Source organism: Hetaerina americana, unplaced genomic scaffold (assembly GCF_022747635.1).
Source record: "Hetaerina americana unplaced genomic scaffold, ioHetAmer1.1.p SCAF_8, whole genome shotgun sequence".
NCBI classification, from domain to species: domain Eukaryota; kingdom Metazoa; phylum Arthropoda; class Insecta; order Odonata; family Calopterygidae; genus Hetaerina; species Hetaerina americana.
The window spans coordinates 79,416,034-79,429,705 of NW_027287427.1; positions in this window are offsets into that span (position 1 = coordinate 79,416,034).

The following is a 13,672-nucleotide window of genomic DNA, read 5'->3' on the forward strand; positions in this document are numbered from 1 at the left end:
TGGAAAACTATTATAATTTGGTCATTTTAATTCTCAAACTCCACCATATCGCGCCTGAAACTACGCAATTTATAGAAATTTCACCTCTTAGCCATTTCCTAAAATCTTTTGTGCAAATAAACCTTTCACTATCTTGCGTTTCATAACTCATTACACGAACTAACCACGGTAATCAAGCATAATATTTTGATCGTTGGGGGTAGATCTCACTTTCCGTTGCCCTAAACCCCATACGGCGAGTGAAATTCACACACCCAGAGGGCACTGGGGCAGTTTGCTTCCCCGTATCGCCTGTGGTTTACCATGAACATCTGGCACCCTAGACAGCACACAGCTTGGGTCAAGCTGAGGGTCACAAGAGCTTATTTTGGAATCGAACCCGGGCTCCTCGATCAAAAGCCAGCGCTATACTCTCTGAACGTCTACAGTACATTCAACTAATTAATGGTCCCATAATACGCTAAAAATAAGGAGTTTGATTTTTAATATAATTAAAACTATGGTAGTCTGCTGTGACAGGGAATGTTAGCGTTTTCTGTATTTCGGTGTTTGGCTTGTGACTCATTCGATGACTCGCGGAACATTTTCTTAGAAACACGTTCGTCTGGATAAAAAAGCATTCCTAACTACCTCTCTCAAACGCATACATCCAGAGATTACCAATATCATGACATAATTGAATGTTGGATTTGAAAACTCTCACACCGACTGAATTATCAACACAGCGCATTATCTGAGGCTCATGAAATATACTACCTTGATCAAAAAGTTCCCGGAATAACCACCGTGTGGCGCTCCCATCGTTCCGATTTGAGTTCTGTTTTTTTTGTTAAATTGGTACATCTGTTGTTGATATTCCCTTTAAATCTTAGTGTCATAACTTGACATTTGCAAAAGTTACGTAGCCAAGAGTACATCTATCTCTGTGTGTGTTGGCGATTTTTTACAATTGCAGAAATGGATTTAAATTTGCAACAACAAACTTGTGTTAAATTTTGCGTAAAAAACGGATTTAGTGGCGCACGGACGTTGGAAATGTTGGAAAAGTGTTTCGGCAACGATTCTCTAAAAAAAACGGTCGTTTACCAGTGGCACGAGCGGTTCCGAAGTGGTCGTGAGTCAATCGAAGATGATGAACGCAGTGGCAGACCATCGACATCGAAAGTCGGTGAAAAAATTGATAAAGTAAAAGTAATGTTGGTCAATAACCGCAAATTAACCATCAGAGAAATAGCGGAGGACTTGAACATTGCCTATGGATCCGCCCAAGACATTGTGGTTAATGATTTGGGTTTCCGTCGTGTAGCAGCAAAGTTGGTGCCAAAAGACCTCAATTTCATGCAAAAAAGAGACCGTGTTGACGTCGCAAAAGACATGATTTGCGAGGCTGAATCCGATCCCACATTCATCAAAAGGATCATTACTGGAGACGAGACGTGGGTTTATGAGTACGACACGCAATCCAGACATCAGGCAAGTGAATGGCGTTCACCAAATGAGCCGAGACCAAAAAAACCACGTCGTTTTCAGTCAAAAAAGAAGGCAATGCTGACGGTTTTCATGGATTACAACGGTGTAGTGCATCATGAATTTTTGCCAGAAGGCCAGACAGAAAACAAAGAGTATTATTTGGGCGTTATGAGACGTTTGCGTGAAGCAATTCGCCGAAAGAGACCAGAAATGTGGGCAGAAAACTCGTGGATTTTGCACCATGATAACGCACCGTCGCACAGTGCTATCATTATTCGTAATTTTTTGACGAAAAATGCAACAAATACCATCCAACAGCCACCGAATTCACCTGATTTGGCTCCCTGTGACTTCTTTCTGTTCAATCGAGTTAAAAAACCATTACGGGGAACGCGTTTTAGCAGCCGAGAGGAAGTAATGGAAAAATCGCAGGAAGCACTGATGGACATACCGAAAACCGAATATAAAAAATGTTTCGAGGATTGGATCAAGCGCTGGCATAAGTGTGTTGCAGTCGATGGGGATTACTTTGAAGGGGACAATATAGATTTAGATGAATAAACTTGTATTTTTAATTTTCTGAATAAATTCCGGGAAATTTTTGATCAAGGTAGTATTTCAGATGAAAGAAGGTTTTTTCACAATAATTTACGGTATCACGTCAAATAAATTATTATTTTACTTACCATACATGCACTGGACATTGGATAATTATTTCAAAGTATTAATTAATTTAATCTGTTTAAATGGTACTTAAAATACTTAACTTAGTATTAATCATTAAGGGAGGCGATGACCTCCGGGATTCGAATCCGGGCCCTCGGGGTAGCAAGCCAGTACATTTGACACCGAACCGTCCCAATCACTAAAAATATAACTCTACCCGTTAAGTTACATAGAAGTCTAAGATTTAAAGGCATGGCTGCTTAACTCTGAAGCAATATGCCAGCTGTTTATCATTTGATTCCAACTGGAGTATCGCAAAACTCTAAGTCTACCTGGGGAATCAGCATGGTTTGTTGGGTTGATTCATGCACGTTAAGAAGCCAAAACAAGGAATACTCTTAGGTGGAATCAAACCCTTGCTTCACAAGCAATGGCGTTTTAATTCCAGTAATTCTAACGCATAACTTAATTTAATATGACATATGTTTGTCAAAGATATGGGTCGAGCAATGCTTGTGCAAGAAAATATACAGAGAAAAGTCGAAAATAAAGAATTTCATGACTTATGGAGAAATGAATTTTAGAATTTGGGAATGAGAAACACGAGGCGATATTTCCGAAATAAGAGAATGTTTCATCCGGTTTTAAAATGCCAAGAAAAGACGCATAATTCAACCGTTGAAAATGGATGAAAGGAGAAAAAGACGGCATCCGAGTAAAGTATCCGGGATCAAAAGATGGCGCTGGGGATTTATTCTCCCCCAGAAAAAATTCGAAATCGAAATATCCTGTGAAAAGATTTTGGGTGAGATGTTAGGCGGATGGGGTCGGGTGGGGTGAAAAGCAAAGTCGGTTGAAAAATCCAACGCGTAAATCCAACGTAATCGCGCGGAACTCGTCCGCGAGGAGCCGTTGGTAACAGGATATTCTCCGTAAAGGAAACAGGGATACAAATCCTGGATGAAAAAAATACCCTGGGTGCGGAACGAGCTGGAGAAAAAGTGCGTGAAAAACTTACGAGGAACGAGTACGCACCGGCGTTTAAAAAAAATAAAATAAAAAGCGCTCGTACGCGCGGAAGAGCAGAGCGGAACAGGTTTCGGTCGACGGGCTTTTGTTTCTCGGTCGCTCAGAGATCGGCAAAAAGGGGTGGCTCCTGAATATTCTTTCCATCGCGAGTGAAGTACTCGCTTTCCAACTCCCGCCTTTTACTTCCTCAGATTAAAAAAAAATAAAATATATCAACCCCCCACGAGAGAGCCGAGGTCCCACAGACAGGGCCGTACCCTGACCCAAAAAAAAACCCTTCCCTGTCTTGTTTCTTTTTTTCGTGTGGGCGCACCCTCGTCATCGCGCACCCCTGGGTAGGGGATACGCAAAAAAAATGTCGAGGATTAAGGCCCGCCTAGGCCGCCGTTCCATCCATTGTGCCTTCATCCCCCTCGGAGCTCTCCTACCCCCGGTCCCTGAGACGGGAAAAAATGTTTAATTCCGCACGCCCCTCTCGGTACCAAGGGTGTCCCGAGGGGGACCCGAGGGGTGCCCCGCGATCCCGGGCGTGGTGAGGAAGGGATGCAGAAGGAATTTCGAGGTAAGATGTGGGAAGGGGGGGAGGGATACCATTTGATTTTTTTCTTGCGCCCAAAAACTTTTTGCATCAGGTCAGGCATGCTGGGGCATGGGGGGGGGAGGAAATACCTGCGACGAAATGGGCAAAAACTTGTAGTGGCATAAATAATGTTCATTAAGGATGTGGCTCTAGGCAAGCGTCGAATTGCTAATGCCGTCCCCCTCCCATCTTCTCTCCCACCTTTACGCCTGAAACGCTAAAAGTGACACTGCTTCTCCGCACAGTCTCTCGTGGTGAAATTTATTCGGCGACTGCTGCTTCCCACCGGGTTGCTCTCGTCCTTAGCGAAGTGATTTAGCGTCGGAAGGGTTGTTTCGCCCCCGTGGGATTGTTTCGAGCGAGGTGCAATTTTATGCATTTCAGTCGGCATTGCCAGGCCAAGGTGGAGCACAAAGAGGAGACCGATGGAAAGGACTGAAATTGCCACGCTTCAAGGCCTTTGGCTCGATAACGTGAGCGCACACAAACACACATAGAGGGACTCTGAACATTTTTACCTTGAGCCCTGAGGAGAGTCCCCACCGCCGAACGATAACGACCAGTACGATACACACCCATGTAGTAGCCCTTTCAAACGACGACCTCGCCACGTTAATAACACTTCCCCCGAACCCGTCCACGTGATGCATGCATACACAGAGAGAATTATTTATTTTTTTTCAATTTCGCACCAATGCTCTCTCAACGGAGTCTTCATTCAAATGATCTTTACCCTTACCCCGGGAGGCTTCCTCGAACGGCGTCCTTAAAGATGCTGACGGACATGAATTCTTCCTTAATGACGTTCGCCTCCTCCAACCGGCGGACAGCATCTTGATCGCCATCCGCCCCTCACAAGGAGTGACCCGCATTAACGCAAGCCGTTTGAGGGCTTGCGATGAATCCCAGCATGCATTAACGGGCAAACGAAAATACCTATGCACATACGTAGTTTACCAGCTTAAACAAGTGTGGAGTGGAAAAAGAATAACTCCTGGCCTAATCAATGGTTTCCCATACTTTCAGATATCGCCCTCAAGGTTTTCGTTATTAGAAATTGATGTTGCTTTGAAATATGGCGCCACTGATGTTCCAAGCAATCTCGGACCTTGTGCATTAGAATGGATTTTATCGTGGAAATTAACGAACATGATACGATTTGTTTCACTCCAGAACAATTGTTCCCTGTCACAATTAACTCATATCTGTGGATTCCATACGATTATGCCGTTTTGGTTGATCATGGGAAGGGTTTTTAATGTACATGTATTTTCGTTGTCAGATTGGAATATGCATTCGAAATTGCTGTATAGTTATGCATGCATTCAGTCAAGAAATGTTACCGTGCTACTACAAACACGTTAATGTCGATTATATAATCCTGAAACTTTTAACGTAAATCGCTTGGAAATTGTCATATCCTGAGGTTAAACTTAGCTTCGACCCCCACACCCCAATGGAAAATGCCTAAGAGCACAAAACTGACAGTGGGGATGATATATTTTGTGTAAATAAACCAGTTCAAGGGAGAAATACACGGTATGGATTTTCTTTACCGAATAACTTATCTAATCTGATGGATGTGTGAAACTTGAGATGTTTTCAAGCAGACGTCATGCTGGCAGCCAAAAGATATTTTACCCCGTGGGAAACAAGCTCGCTGAAAAAATAACGGAACGAGGATCGAACCATGTGGTACACTCCCCCTACTCTCACACACCACCCAAAATGACTCAATGTATACAATTTTGAAATTTGTAGAGTCGAAATAGAATATCCGTTTACGAGTCGATGAATAATTCAAGTTCATCTTCCGATGAGGAGGAGGCGGCGAAGAGAGGGGGAGAAGCTAAAGGGTAGCCGGAACAGGGGAGGCGGAGGGGTCCCCCTCACCCCCGAGGGTGGGCGGCGGAGGGTCGGCTTCTCGTCACGCGCCGGATCGCAATTGGAGAGGGAATATCGAAGAGCGGAGGAGACGAAATGGGATTCCGCGCTCTCCTATCGAGTTACGTCTACCGAGGACGACTCCCCCCCCTCCCCGCCGTGACCCCATCGCGGCCCTGCAGCGGCCCTGCAGCGGCAGAGCGGTACCTACTCTACTGCGTTTCGTAAATTGAAAATTATCATACTGCAATCGCATATTTTACATAAACTGCTTACTGTACCGCACTGGTTCCGAAAAATATCAATCCGAGTTTTCGTATCGCTATATTTAGGCATACGTACATCGAAGGCCTCTACGTAAATCGAGATATTTGTACCTTCTTTACTTTCAGGAGACATGGATACTCGACAAATATAGCAGGGTACATGTTTTTTTCTCAATCTTGAATATCTCGCAGTTTGGAGGAAAGAATGTTGATACGGTAATGTTACAAAATTCGCACGGACAACTATGAAATAATATAGTACTCGGATCGTATAAAATATTCCGTATCGTAATTTCAGACGAATACTTCCGAAACGGAAATTCGGGTTCACCCACTAAACACGTCTTACTTACTCTCTGGAGAATCGCGTTTCCAGAGTCATTGGATTACGATGGCATCGCGCTTCTTCCCCCCATTGAATCGCCACCCCCGTCGTGCGTTAGGGGTTCCCCGCCCACCCAATTCCCACCCTACCCTCAACCCCGATAGAGGAGACTTGGATTTGGTCGGACTGCCGGGGCGGGGGTGGAAGGGGAGGCGAGCACGATCCAAACGACGAGGACGTGTGACATGAAGCCGCTGCGCCGTCCCCGCGATCATAATCGGTGATGCCATGCACGGCGGTGGGTGGCGTGCCCCCCGCCTCTTTGAGGGTGGGGCGGAGGGCAGGGTAAAGGGAGGGGGGTGATGAATGAAACCGAAAATTAAGACGTCCGGGACGACCTCACACGCATCTCTCTGAGCGTGGCGTAATCTCCACGGAGGCGCAATTAAAAATGTTAAAGAGTACAAATCACCAATCCCACGGTCTATTGTCGGGCATTTATAGCAACAACCTCTTCGCATCCAAATGGCTTTTGATGCGGTCTTCACCACTCGCTAACCACGGCGGGCCGACGCGAATTGGGGAGAGGGGTGGGGGCTGCTTTAATTCATCACGGCAGAGCGCGCAATTACGGAGGGCTGCTCGCTCGCTCAACATTTGCTGCACCTCCCTCTCTCTGTTCCTCAAACTTCACAGTTGTTCCATCTGAATGAATTGATGCCCACATCATTTCAAACGCTAAAAGATGATTTTTTCCCAAGATTAAAACGGTAACGGGATTCAGAATCGTTAAAATATAGAGGGTATCTAGAATGAACTTGCGTTGATACTTAAATGAGAAGACCGTGTGCTTTTATTTTTACCGAATATATTTTGCGACGCCTTCACTGCTCGAAACGGACTGAATTGTTTCAGATTATTTAACATTTACCAGGTGTACAAGTATGAAATGTGGATTTCAGACAACAGATGGTGCACCAGTGCAGTTTGAGATATAAATATTTGATACTTATGTCATTTTATTGTGCCATCAACAAGTGTCAGACGCACTTAAGTGACGAATTGAAAAAGTGTTTGTATAATGTTGTGTGTTGCTTTGTTCAATATGTCGAAATTTATACCAAACAAAGAGCATTCGCGGACAGCATTGATTTTTTGTTTTCATTTGAAGAAAATCGCTGCTGAGTCATACGTCGATTACTTCGAGAAGCTTATGGTGAACACGCTCCATCGCTAGATGCGTGTGAGTGATGGCTTCGGCGTTTCCGAAGTGGTGACTTGGATGTTGCAAACAAGGAACACGGAAAACCGCCAAAGAAATGTGAAAAAATGGCTAGATGAATGGTTTGCGACAAAAAGGAAAGATTTTTACTGGCGTGGTATCCACAAATAGCCCGAAAGATAGGAAGAATATCTAACTAGTAATGAAGCATACTTTGAATAAAGCTCTTTTTATCATTATTTCGAATTTTGTTATCCGCGTTTCGTACTTCTACACCTGATATTATGGTATGGACCTCCGAGTGGTAAGCAGATCACGAAATGAACGAAAACTATACGTAAAATATGCAGATGGGGATGAGTCTAAAAGATTTTGATTATTTTTGCCAAGTGTCAAACTAGCGTTGCATAGCATTAAGGTTATCTGACAAAGCTGCTGTACCCCAGGATCACGGATGTCACGGAAAACCCTTGCATCGTCGGTAAATAAACGTATCTTACTAGTGACTACGGAGTCAATGTCTTTAACGTAAAGTAAGAATAAAAGAGATTTGATAACACGTCCCTGGGGAACACCTGAAGTACGTAACTTCTACTGCATTTGAGCGAACTCCATCTATCACTACTCTTTGAACCCGACCCTTAAAAAATGTCTTCAATCCAACTTTCTTTCCGATAACCTAACAGTCTTTCTTCCAGCTGGCTTTTTTAGCCTCTTCATTTTCCACAAATGCTCTGCCAAGTTACACCAAATTTTACACATCTTCAATTATTTCGCACTTTACACAAACAAGGCAATCATTCCTCCATCTTCCTTGTCAAACACGATTACCTTGGTTTCAGATGTATTTACCCTCGTTTTTATTGTCTGTTACCTCGCTCGAGTTACCCAGAATTCCCTATCGACATGTTAGGCTGAGAGCCAAACCACAATTTTAACTAACAGGGACGTTTATATCAGTAATATTTACGCCTATCATATCCATGTGCCCATCACTCATACATTAATCAATGTATACATCGAATATCCACGGCGGCATTGCGCACAATGAACAAGTACTTACGAGACTAAATATTTTATCAATGCCAAATTAGTCATGCATGCAAAATGTTATGATATAATTGATTTCTAGCTGAATCCTTGTTACCATCTAAGAGTTAACGCAATTTCCAGATGAGGAAAAACAGTTATTGTAGAAAATAAATGCCACGATAGCAGATCCAAATGGAAGAAATGTGATACTGAGTTTTAAAAAATACCGCAAATCCTTGACGCGTGAAACGGACCGTGAGAAAAAAAATACGAGGCATTCAATAAAAACCCGGGAAAACCATCCGACGTCCATATTCTGAGCATCCATAAACACCCTTGGTGCATGCATGGGTCTAGTCCGGCCAATCGTGTCCCGTGGATCGCTCCGTTCCAGAGGGCTCGCGGGTAGAGGACTTATTCATGCGCCGTGCCATTATTACTCTTTTACAGCCGGATGGACCTCTTAAAACCCCCCAAACGAAAGCATTTATTACTTTTAACGAGGCGAAATTCTCATTGATGAGGAACATAAAACAAGAAGACGTTATCTTCCTCCGCGGTCATTTCGGGACGAGCTTACCGGTAGAATTAAGAGATCGTGGTCCGCCGTAATAACGAACACTATCTTGAAACAAAAGAAATAAAAACTGACCCCGATATGGGACCAACCGCACTGAAATATAAATCGAAATGGCTCGGACGGCGCTTGCGTTGTTAATTCTTCTATACCTCGAACAATTCCTCTGCATCCCGGTGAAAATGGTGTTCATATTCGTACAAGTTCACCATTTACCTGTTTATCTCAGAGCGATTGTCTACTTGATTTCAGAACGATACTTAAGAACAATGTAACTTTTCGAAGGTCACTTTCTTTCTTTAAAAGGCTGCGGATAATTACAAATACTTTTAGATGGACAAATTTCTTAAACTGTTGCTCAAATTGTAAAATAAATGGTTACATATGTAACCGGTGATTTCGGGCTAGAAAATTCACAGCAGAAAAAAAATATAGTAAATAGTAATAATCGGTGATCGGTGATGAAAATTCACATCAGCTCGTGCTGTCTACCGCCGTATACTATTCCTAGAGGATATTACTTTCTACATGGAGTGATGTTGCCTTTGTTTACTTGTGCAAAAAATTGATAGCAAAAGTTCATAAAAGAGCCAACGTGATTAAGCCACAGGCAAGTACGTTGCAAAATAACGTTATCAGTGGGTTTGCATGACGATAGAAGAATTAAGAAATTTATAAAAAAATTAGCACAAGATCCTCCTCAATAAATATGACCAATAGATACAGATATTTAATATTATTGAACAATTAATTATGAAGAATAATATTAAAATTATGACTCACAATGAAACTTCGCAAAACTTCCACCTTCGATTCGAGAAATTGCATTTCTTCACTTTTTACCGCTTTTTTCCGGAATGAAATTGCTGTTTGCATTCACTCGAAGATAAAACATTGCCTTTGGGATATTAAATGGTAAATATTTGATTATCCGAGGACAATTATTTTTTTAATATATATATATATGTATATATATATATATATATATATATATATATATATATATATATATATATATATATATAGGCATAACTTGTAAGCTCGAAACGAAAAGTTTCCCTTCGCGATGTCTCCCTGTCAAAACAAGTCACAACTATTTGAAATGTGAGCATAGATTTTCCGTCGTTTATCGTACAGGCGCAGCATGCTTAGATCTCGCAATCTGTTTTAAACAGTGAAACCCTAGAATCAATGCAAGTTAGTATTCAAGAGTCAGCGCATTAAGACCAAAATGTCATTGAAATCAATCCTAAAATAATGAAAGCTATTAAACACGCCAACTACCGCGATTATGAAGAGACCCCCGGTTGCATCAATCAATTCAGGAAATAAAATATCAATGACTTCAATGAAGACGAATTTTACGAAGACGGATGTTAAAAACATCGAATTTGCTATGAGAAGAAGAGAAGCCGAGTTCCAAAATAATGTGACCCTTTAAGGCGTGAGAAATTTCATACAAGATTGTCAGATGACGGAAGATACGAGTGATGATATGCTTGGTACTGATCGAAGATGCGGCGGAAAAGAAGTCAACCGGACTTATTTAAGGTGGTGAAATAATTATCAGAAAACTATTAAGAGAAGTGATAGGAACTAATGAAATATACTATATATATATATATATATATATATATATATATATATATATATATATATATATATTTATTTATATATACATATACATATATATACATATATAAATACAAATATTTATATATATATATATATATATTTTTCTATTCGGGATATTTTTTTCTAGTAAACACAATACAAAATCTAAATCCGAGCTCTACTCTGCCCAACGCCGTGAAGTGTGGGAGGGACAAAAATTTAAGCATGCGATTTTTTTCGGGCTGACAATCGGAAAAGCGCATGCGGAATAATGGCAAAAAGTGCACTACTGGGATCAAGGCGGCTGGGAGGCATGCAAGCAATAACCTACTAATTAACTCACCGATGCCCTGGCAACGCGTCAGCACTGCGGCTCCTCCGTCCACCACGTCATCATCCCCGTGACGTCCCCCTCGACCAAGTCGACTTCCTCCCCCGGCTGCTGCCTCTGCAGGAGGGCCTGCGGCCCCGGCGCCATCGCGAGGTACGCCGTCGCCGATGTCGAGTAGCCATGCGGTGGCGGCGAGCCAGTCGATGCCACCACCCCGTGGTGAGGCTCCAGCACCATCGACGCGTCCAGGTCCTCCTCCCTCTTAATCCTCTCGTGGTGGTAGAACTGGAGGACGCCGGCGGAGGCCGCCACGGCGCCCTCGTAGCCCTGAAGCCTCGAGTAAGTGTCAATGTCTATGTACTCGAAGGGCTGTACGGGCTGCAGGGGAAGATACTGCCGGGCACCGTCCTGCACGGGCTCCGCCAAGGGGGTCGCGAGGGTGTGGGCGTGTGGCGAGTGTGGGAGGAAGGAGGAGTCTGCGGAGGAGGAGACGGGGGACGGGGAGCAGCGGACCATGGAGGAGGCGGGGGGTGGTGAGGGGACCACAGGGGCCAAACCCGCACCCGCGTCGCCGCACCCCTCCACCGCCTCCTCGTCCTCCTCCATCCCCGCGCACCCACCGCCCCCGTCTGCCTCCCTCAGCATATCCTGCAGGCTCCGGATGTACTCCACGGCGCACCTCAGCGTCTCCACCTTGCTCATCTTCTTGGCGGCGGCCGAGTTGGAGGAACCATTGCACTTCCCAGAGGTAGGGGGCCGCTCAGAGGGCGAGGCGGCCCTCTCAGCAGCGGCCGCGGCGATCAGGGCCGCCGGGATGTGCTGCCGGAGGGTAGCAAAGCCGTTGTTCACCTGTTTCACCCGGTTTCGTTCGCGGGCATTCCTCCGCGCCACGGACGCGGGCTGGTGGTGGTGGTGGTGGTGTATGCGGAGGCCACCGGCCGGCACCCTGGGCGGGGCGGCGGTGAATGGGACAAACGGAGGCGGGGCGGCCGAGGGCCCTCGGCGTAGTACTGTCATGTGGGAATCCTCCGAAGGCCCCGAGGACGTAGAGGACATGGTGGAGTCGGGGGACGCGGGTGAGACCTCGGACTTGATGGCCCTGCCGACGGCGGTCATCAGCACCCCGGGACTGTTGCTCTGGTGCCCATAACCTGATTCCACGGACTCCGAATGCGAGTCCAGTACTCTACCGTACTCAACGTCCTCGTCTAGCATCTTGGCACTCTCGTGCATATTCCGGTGGCCGATGTTGACCACTCCACCGAGGGCCGTCGTAGCCATGGCAATTGGGACTCCGTTTCCCTTGTCACCCGCAAGAATGAGGAAGGAAACTCGGCTCGCAGGGTGGGGGGAGGGCCTAAGGGCGGCGACGTTGAAGTGTGCAACTGTAGCTACGCCTCCGTCTGCTGATGACTCGTCGTCCGCGGCGCCGTTACTCCCATTCGATTGCACGATATCGGACACTGGAGGACGGTAATGCCAGACAAAACGACGTCGTCGAGCCACGGGAGCGTGTAAACAAATACGTTTCTTTCTTTTGTGGAAACGACAAGGACACCGGTAGCCTTCGCCGATATCAAAACACAACGCACTCTCGCTCGCTCCGCCGCTTATCTGTGACTCATTTCACCCCCGTGTTTATCTCGTCCTCTTCGGAGTGCGGGCTCGATTCGTGACGCAGAAGGATCACACGTGTCGGGGTGGAGGACGGAAGGTGAAAAAGGTCGTAAAAAAATATGGCCAACGCGCAAAAATCGCAAAAGGCTCATAAAATATCGATCCCGGAGCACGCTGCACAAAAATGTCGCGTGCGCTAGTCAACAATCTTCCGGCATTGTCTTCAGACTGCGTCGTCCTGGGGGCACGCGTGCCGTGTCTGGCTCACGGACTGGTGGTGTGTGTCGCTAGGTCCGACACTCTTATTCCCATGATTCAGTTGGGCGGCCGGTGCGCCGAAACCTCCCCCCCCCCACTCTCTCCCTCCCTCCTCACTCCACGCACACACACACACGCCACCCCCTCCCCTCTCCCTCCCCCCCGTCACCCTCGCCGCCAGCCACCAACGACCGCTTCCCCCTCCCACTGGGGCCCGCCAGTCGCGTGCCGCCAATGAGGTTTGGCGCGGGAACACACACACGCACGCACACGCTTACACACGAGTCTTTTGTCCGGGGCGCGCACGTAAAAAAAATGTGCGTGCGCACTCTCACTTGCACGCACGCACAACCACCACCTCCCCGCCGCTGGATCCAGACACGCTCTGGGACGGACGATTCTATTTCATTTATTATCCCACGCACCGAAGGCAGCAAAGTCGCGTCCGGCAGTGCAAAAGGACAGGGCACTCGAAAAACGAGCGAACCTATCTTTCCTTTCTTTCCTTCCCCAAATGACTTCCCCGCTCCCTCTCGTCGTCGATTTCACACACCCGGCGGGAGGAAGGCGACGAGGGATACCGTCGGGTCGTTTCCCAAGTTGAATTGTGCGTACGGAAGGGATGAATGCAATCAGGAGCACCAGAAGACTTCCGCACCGTCGATTGACCGGAGGAGATGCCGTCGACGCATCCGGCACTCAGGATGTCTCTCCCCGAGGGAGTTAGAACCCGTTCGTGAAAAATCGGTCCGAATAGTCTCGACACGGCGGTGTTTTCCAGGAGTGAGGGTCGGCAAGGGT